The sequence below is a fragment of the Triticum dicoccoides genome, chromosome 7B (genome assembly GCF_002162155.2).
Source record: "Triticum dicoccoides isolate Atlit2015 ecotype Zavitan chromosome 7B, WEW_v2.0, whole genome shotgun sequence".
NCBI lineage: Eukaryota > Viridiplantae > Streptophyta > Magnoliopsida > Poales > Poaceae > Triticum > Triticum dicoccoides.
The window spans coordinates 482,940,734-482,947,990 of NC_041393.1; the positions used below are offsets into that span (position 1 = coordinate 482,940,734).

Below are 7,257 nucleotides of genomic sequence, written 5' to 3' on the forward strand. Positions count from 1 at the left end.
TCACCCCGATTTTAGACGCCCACTGAGGGGCCAACGGCTGGAGATGCTCTTACCGACCTCCCACAGCATGTGCTCTGGGCTTGCATCGACGTAAGCAATGGGTGGCCCTCAATAGCCGAGGCGCAACCCACAGGGATGCCCAAGACTGAATACCAAATTCTGGTCATGCCGAGCCCCATAAAATTTGCTGACGGCATCAACACAAACTAATGCGACCTCTAGTCCCACCAAGGACTAGGCACGCAAGGTCACATATACGGCGTACAAACATGTATATAGAAAGACTCATTCAGCCACAAAAAGTGCATAATAATAAGATCATACTAATAAACCACACAAAAAGCTGCACAGTTTTTTTTGTTTTCAGGACAAACGTCTACACGTGACGCCGGTAGTCGGTGGCTGCGTAGGAGGCAACCTCCTCCACGCCATCGAAAAAACATTCTAAAAGGCGGGCCTTGGGCATGGTGGTCAGAACGACGCGGGTGGACACCTGTGGGGCGGCCGGCCACAAACGCGCTAATACGAACCGGGCTCCTGCGGTGGTTGCGGCCTCTTGCAGTTCGAGCAGAGGCTGCGAGCCTCAGAAACCCAGGCAATCAGTTAAAGCATGGGCGTCTCGCCACGCTCAACGCCCCACAAAGACATCCGATCAATCAACGGCAACCACACCAAGCCTTGACTGGCCGGGCACAACTTCCATCGACCGGAGCAATGCTTCGAGGCGCGTAGCCGGCCGCCGGTCATAGGCACCGCGGAGCCGGACAAGCTCCCTCTATATTAGATTTCACATTGCATATAATGATACGGATTTGGTGATTTGCAAATGGTGTTTTTTATTGTGGAATCAATCTTTTTGTGCTGTCCGTCACTATTCGTGGACGCGTCCGGATGCGCGTCCGTGGGCGCTTGAAGGCCGGAATTTTATGTTTGTGGTTGTAGATGCCCTTACCTTCCATGGTGTTTCTGTTATTTTTTCGTTTTTCATGGCAACACATAGACATTCAACTCTTTAATAAGTTGTAAAAGTCGGGCGCGCCTCATAGCTGCGTTCTACACCAAATATCAAACTGGCCTAAATTCGACGGCCTCGACAATAAGGGGCTGTTTGGATTGTGCCCCATCTAGCCCCACCAATTTTTTGGCATGACCAATGTGAGGGCATGACCAAAATTTTGGTAGGTGATCATTGTTTGGATTGTAGCCGTCCATGTTTTGGCCCCTGCACTGTGGAGTAGCCTGCTTACATGCATTGTGAGGACCCACAGATTAAAGTATAGCCAGCATGCACCAGATACTAATAAAATAAAGGGATAGTTAACTGGGACCCAACGAGGCAGAGAGTGCAAGGTGGGATGCCAAAATTTTGGCGGAGGTTTTCGCCGCCCTCGACTTGCCCGTGAGTTGGCTAAGTTTACAATGGCGTCTCACAGGCACGATGGGCGTGCCAATTCCTTGGTAGCGATCCAAACGGCCACCAAATTTTACGGGCTTGCCAACTTTTTGGTCAGGCTGGTTTTGGTCGAGATCCAAACAGCCCCTAAGCCCGCGCTTGGGGTACCACTCCAACACCTCGAAGCTCACCATCACCTCCTCCTCCTTCACGGCCATAGCTTCATCGATACGTACCCGTCCCATCTCCATCTCCCACCACCGGTCTTCGCGCCGCGCCGGCCGCCTCACTCCGTCGTCGCCGTCCGCACCAGCCACGCCCCTGAACTTGCATGCCTCGTCGTCGTCGGGCCGAAGGCACACGGCGTGGTGCGACGCCGCACGACCTCCAACTGCCACCGTGGTCTCCTGGTCCGGGAAGCTCAGGCCGCGGTGGCCTTCGTCGGCCACGTCAAATACCAAGTAGGCGGCGTAGTCGGTCCCCGGTGTCAGTGCAGCGGCCGGCAGCCGGCCGTGGATGTCCAAGCCGGTGCAGTGCACCAGTTGCGCCACCTCCGCGAACCTGAGAAATCAACATGACCAGCAAGAGATCAGACAGGATAATAGTAGATTATACAGCGCGAGAATTGATCAGGAAATTGTTGATTGATTTGCACGGTCCATGCATATCTCGAAGACGCATACAGCACTCAATTCTGAATTGTTTAATTGCGCGTTGTGTGTAGCCTGGCTTGAGCGGACAGCACCGAGCGAGGTCGCCATCCGACCGCAGAACTGTTTTCCGACGTTGACACTGTTGAATCTACGCGGGGCTTGTGATCTCTACCGAGCGGTCAAGAAGAGGGAGTGCCTGCTGGGTGGCGATGAATCGAAGCAGCACCGAGCGGAAAGTCATCTCTTTTTGTTTGAAGGGGCTTGGTTGCTTGGAAGCAATCAAAGGGAGAAGAGTCAAGTGATGCTCACTTCTTGTGTTTTGGCAGGCACAGTAGCAAGACTGAAAGCCATGTGCTGTAGTGACCGGCACTCAGATAGGATCGGGCTTGCTATTTATTCTGAAAAGCTCACGTCTCACGAAATCATAGTGTCTTCCGTATACGTAGCTTAGAGCAACTTCAACACAGCGATCCATTTCATCCGCCGCCGTCGGTCGTCGCAGACATTTATAACAGACCAGCCCGCCCTTTCTAAATCGCGTTCGCTTCGTGTCAGCACAGACCCATTTACAGTCCAAACTTGCGTCAGCAGACGCGCCGCGCGTCCTCTTGATGTCCGTCCCATGCCCCCGTCCCCACCTGGCGGCCGGTCAACTACCACCCGCGTCTTTATTAATGACGCGGGACGACCGCGGGCCCACGCATCAACGACAACGGGCGTCCTTTTTTAATTCGAGCTTGCGGGGACAGCCGTCCTCATCCTCTTCCATACGCCTGTCCCCATCTAGCCACCTCTGATCCCTCGTCGGTGACAACCCTAGCCACCATGGAGTTATTCTCCGGCAAGAACAAGGGCAAGGCCCCCGCTGGCCCTTCGCACGCGCTCCCCCCGCCTCCGCCGGCGTCTTCACGCCCGCCACAGCTGTGCATTAGCGTCACAGTGCTCCAGGCGAAGTGGCACTGGGAGCACTGCGCCCCCCTACCCTACCCTGATGTCATGCTGCCACACGACTGGCACTTGGATTCGGAGAGGATCCTAGTGCCGGTTGTGCCACGGTCGGCACGGGCGCACGCAGAGGAGATGCAGCGCCGGCGGCAGCACCTGACGCCGAAGCAGCGCCTCAACCCCGCCTACGCATCATACTCTCCCGAGTGGGAGGTCTGGTTCGCGTTGGAGCACGAGGAGCAGCGTCTGCACGGCGTCCGCGAAGTGGAGGCTGACACCCCGCCGCCCCTCGTCGTGCGCGATGAGGACCAGGAGGCAGAGGCCACCTACCAAGCGGCGCTGGCGGCTGTCCTCCATGAAAGCGAGGAGGAGGAGCGGTGCAAGGAGGAGGAGGGGGCGCGTACCAAGCGCGGCTGTCGTAGACCATGGCGCTCTCCGCTGCGGCGACTGCGTCGTCCCACCGCTGGCCCCGCCGACCCCCGTCAAGCCCGAGCAGTACACATAGGACGGGTACGTGCGCGAGTGGGTGGGTGCGCCGCCCGTTTGGTTTGGAGCGACGTCGGCCCAGGAGCAGAAGTATCTGGAGCAATAGTGACATCATAGGCTCACGGAGGAGCCCCGCGAGGGCGAGCGGCTCAAGCAGCTGAATCGCGACGCCGAGCCAGAGGAGGAGCAGGAGCGTCGTGCCCGCGGTGGCGCTACCAAGCCAGCGGCGGTACAGCCACCGGTGGACGGCCTCGCCGCAGACTGGGATACGGCGTTCCTGTGTGCTGGCCCGGCACCGATACTCATCGACCTCACCGGCTCCGACGATGCTGCCGCCGCCTAGGGCAACGTGTCTCATAGTTTTAGTTTAGTTAAATGTTTTTACTTAATGTAATGTGCACTCTTTTTTTTTTGCTATGTAATGTAATGTGGACTTGTAGACTCTCACCAGCCTTTGTGGCCGGTATTATTGTTTAATTAATGTTTTCTAGTATTTTCAAAATATTTATGGTATATTTTTTCACGTCACCATAAAAATGGGTCGGGCAAGCGTTGGATGCATGCGCCAACCCACCGACTCAAACGAAAAAAAAAGATAAAATTATTGTCCGTTTGGATCGTCGCATTGGAGTTTCTTTTAAAGTGTACTGTTTGTCGGGATTACGTATGCCAACCATGAGTGTGAGGAAGACAGTCGCTGACAGATCGAAAATTAAGAAACAGTATAACAAGGCGACCTAGGAGCCTCCACAGCGCTCCGTCGTTCCTCGTCGTCGGATTAGCACGCCGTTTCTTGGGCCGCTGCTCCGCAAAACTAGCTACGTTTGCGGTGGTTAATTAGGCCAGTACATCGGGCCGTTTACATGGTCCGCTTATCCCTGTCCATCTATCTTTCCTTCCTTTCTTTGATCAAACAAAAAAAACTTTCCTTCCTTTCCTTAAAAAAATCAATCTTTCTTTCCTCTATCCTTCGACCGCCGCCGCTGTCCTCTTCCCAGCCAGCAGTGCTCATCCGCCATGAAAAATGAACCTTCGACCGCCGCCGCTGTCCTCTTCCCAGCCAGCAGTGCTCGTCCGCCATAAAAAAATGAAGTCACGAAATAAAACTGCACCGGTGACCGACGGGGAGCCAAGACGAAACCAGGTAGCGAGCGCCGGATCCGCCTCGGCGAGGATCTGTGGCGGACCGATGAGATGGGTGATGTTTCACGATGTTGTTTTCGTGGGAGCCCCATGGACCTATTCCACTGCACGGGGTCGCCGCAAGTGAGGGAGGACAGTGACACCGGCGTTGGTTCAGAAAGGGTGAGTTGTTTATCAATTATCACCAATCAAGTATGGGGCTTCTGGCAGGTGGCAGTGGCGGGGCATCGGGATTGCGGTTCGCCTAGGGCTCACACAGAAGAGAGGCCGAGCCTCCGGGTTACACTTAACTCTCTGGCCGCCCCGGAGCTTCTATGCCACTTCCTACTTCCGTCGTTTCTCTGTGCTGAGCGAAAGGAAGATGCAGATGAGACGAGGAGCACCCAATAGGACGGAAAGCCACAAGTCAAACAGGGACATGCTTGAGTCTTGTGTGTGGTCAAGCTAAGAGTTGTGGGCAGCGACCATTATGTCCTTGTTGGTGTGCCTTCCGGCGGCTTGACGCACTTGCCTTTCTACGCCCTTTCAGGCACACGTTCAAACCCTCTTCAGCGTTTTTGGTTTTTACTTACTATCCATCATAAATGATTGTTTTATTGAAAATATATACCATTTGTAGTTTTTTTTTTTTTTGCGGGGATACCATTTGTAGTTTGTACTATCCAATATTGCAATCTAAGCTGGTTGAAGCGAGAAATATTAATAAAGAACGGTGTGTCTTTCTGTTAGCAAGTGAAGAATATATATCACACGGCCAAATGCTATGAAAACCAAAAATTTATTGGCCACGAAGAACAGGATCAGATCAAATAGTAGAGATAGATGATCAGATGATACCATTTAAGATACAGTTTGACAATCTAGCTATTAGAATCCATGTACATGATTTCGCAAAAAAAAGAAAAAAAGAATCCATGTACATGAATAACTGAAAAAATGTCCAAATGCAACTAATAAGTGGGAAGGCCTATAGCTAGGTGGAAGTGTTACTCGGACGAATTATGCAGTGATTCCTGCAACATCCTCACCATGCGAGATAATAGTTTTTGTTTTTGGTAGACAATGAATGACGGACAAAAATATTGCTTTTATAAACCCCTTTTCTTATATAAACCTAGAAAGGATATACATGTTTTTTTATATATTTTTGCCGGTTAGAACGCAAGGTTGAGATATTGATTTATCCTTCCTATAAACCTATTTTTTAATTAATCGTGGCTTATACGGCATTCTACTTATGTGAACGTACATTCATTTCTCTTGCCCCATGTTCATGTATATGGTACCTTCTTTTGCGAAAAGAGATAATATGGGACCTGATAAGTAGTGTCTTTTTTTTGCCTTCTTAATGTCCAATGATAAATACAAAGTTGAGATGCAAAATTGTGGTACTGGTAAACATATCATTACCTTTCAACCCAACCATCAAGTATTCTAAAAGTTAATTTATTATATTATAAAATGAACGGGCGCGGCAACGCGCGCTATCATGGTCTAGTGTTTTTTAAAGAAACACGATTGGCCAGGATCCCGAATCAACAAGATAAGATATATAACAAGAAAGATGGCATTTCCTAGAAAAAACAAGAAAGATGGCATGGAACACATCTACAACTAGCCGATAACAGCATGCTGCTTGAGCGATCTGTAGCCGGCATGAATTCAATCAGGAGAATCCGCTTTAAAAAACTACTAGTAATCAGGAAATGAAAAAGAATAGCAAGGATCCCAAAATGATCGATATACCTGGAGCGAGGGTGAGCCGTCCATCTCCAGCTGAACTCGCCGTCGTCCCACGGCAGGCTCAGCTTCCTCGCTGACAGCGCCACGCACTTGGCGCCGCTTCCCCTCGCCAACTATACCGCCGTGTCGCCGTCATCGACCAGGACCGCGCCGTCAGAAAGCTGGAGGTAGGCGTCCTTCTTGGACGACAGCGGCGGCGTGCGGCCGGAGCAGCAGCGCAGGAGGATGGCATGGTAGTCGGGCGGGAGGAAGCGATCCCAGACGGCGTCAGACTCGGCGGCCTCGCGGAAGGACGGGGACACGGCAGCGAAGCGGCAAGCATCGCGCGGGGAGGTGAGCGCCAGCACGTGTTCCACGCAGCTCTCCGGGAGATCTTCCAAATGGGTGACCTCCTCCTCCGCCGTCGCCGTGCAAGCGGCGTCCATACTAGCTTCTTCGTTTCTGCAGCAGATGTGGATTTTGCTGCTTGTCTGGAGACGAAAGTTGGCTTCACAGCAGGAAAAACTGAAAACAAAGCCTATTTATAGGTAGCGCTGCCTCTAGCCAACCTGATTTGGTCATGCTTTAGCCCGGTCGTAGTGGGAATATCGGAAATACTTCACGGACGATGTTCGGCTGGACGACACTCACCTGACGGCTAATCAAACCGTATGCTACGGTGTAGACTTGCCCATGGATGGTTGGATATAGCGTGTCGTCCGGGTTTCGGCCGGAACTGTCGTCCATCTAGCAATGCTCTGGGAATATCATAATTGGTATCATGTATCCCAACTAAACAATTTCAATAAGTTAGCATAGAATTAAATAGAAAAAGAAAGAGTTGAGTATCATATTACCGTATCATAATAAACTAGATGATATCACACGCATAGCTGCGATAACTTTGTTAAAAAA

The 7,257-nt window shown here is 51.7% G+C and overlaps 1 pseudogene; it reads right to left on the reverse strand.

Annotated features, from left to right (window-relative positions):
* Positions 1 to 1,317: 1,317 nt before the first annotated feature.
* Positions 1,318 to 6,820, reverse strand: LOC119339022 (annotated as a pseudogene).
* Positions 6,821 to 7,257: the final 437 nt, after the last annotated feature.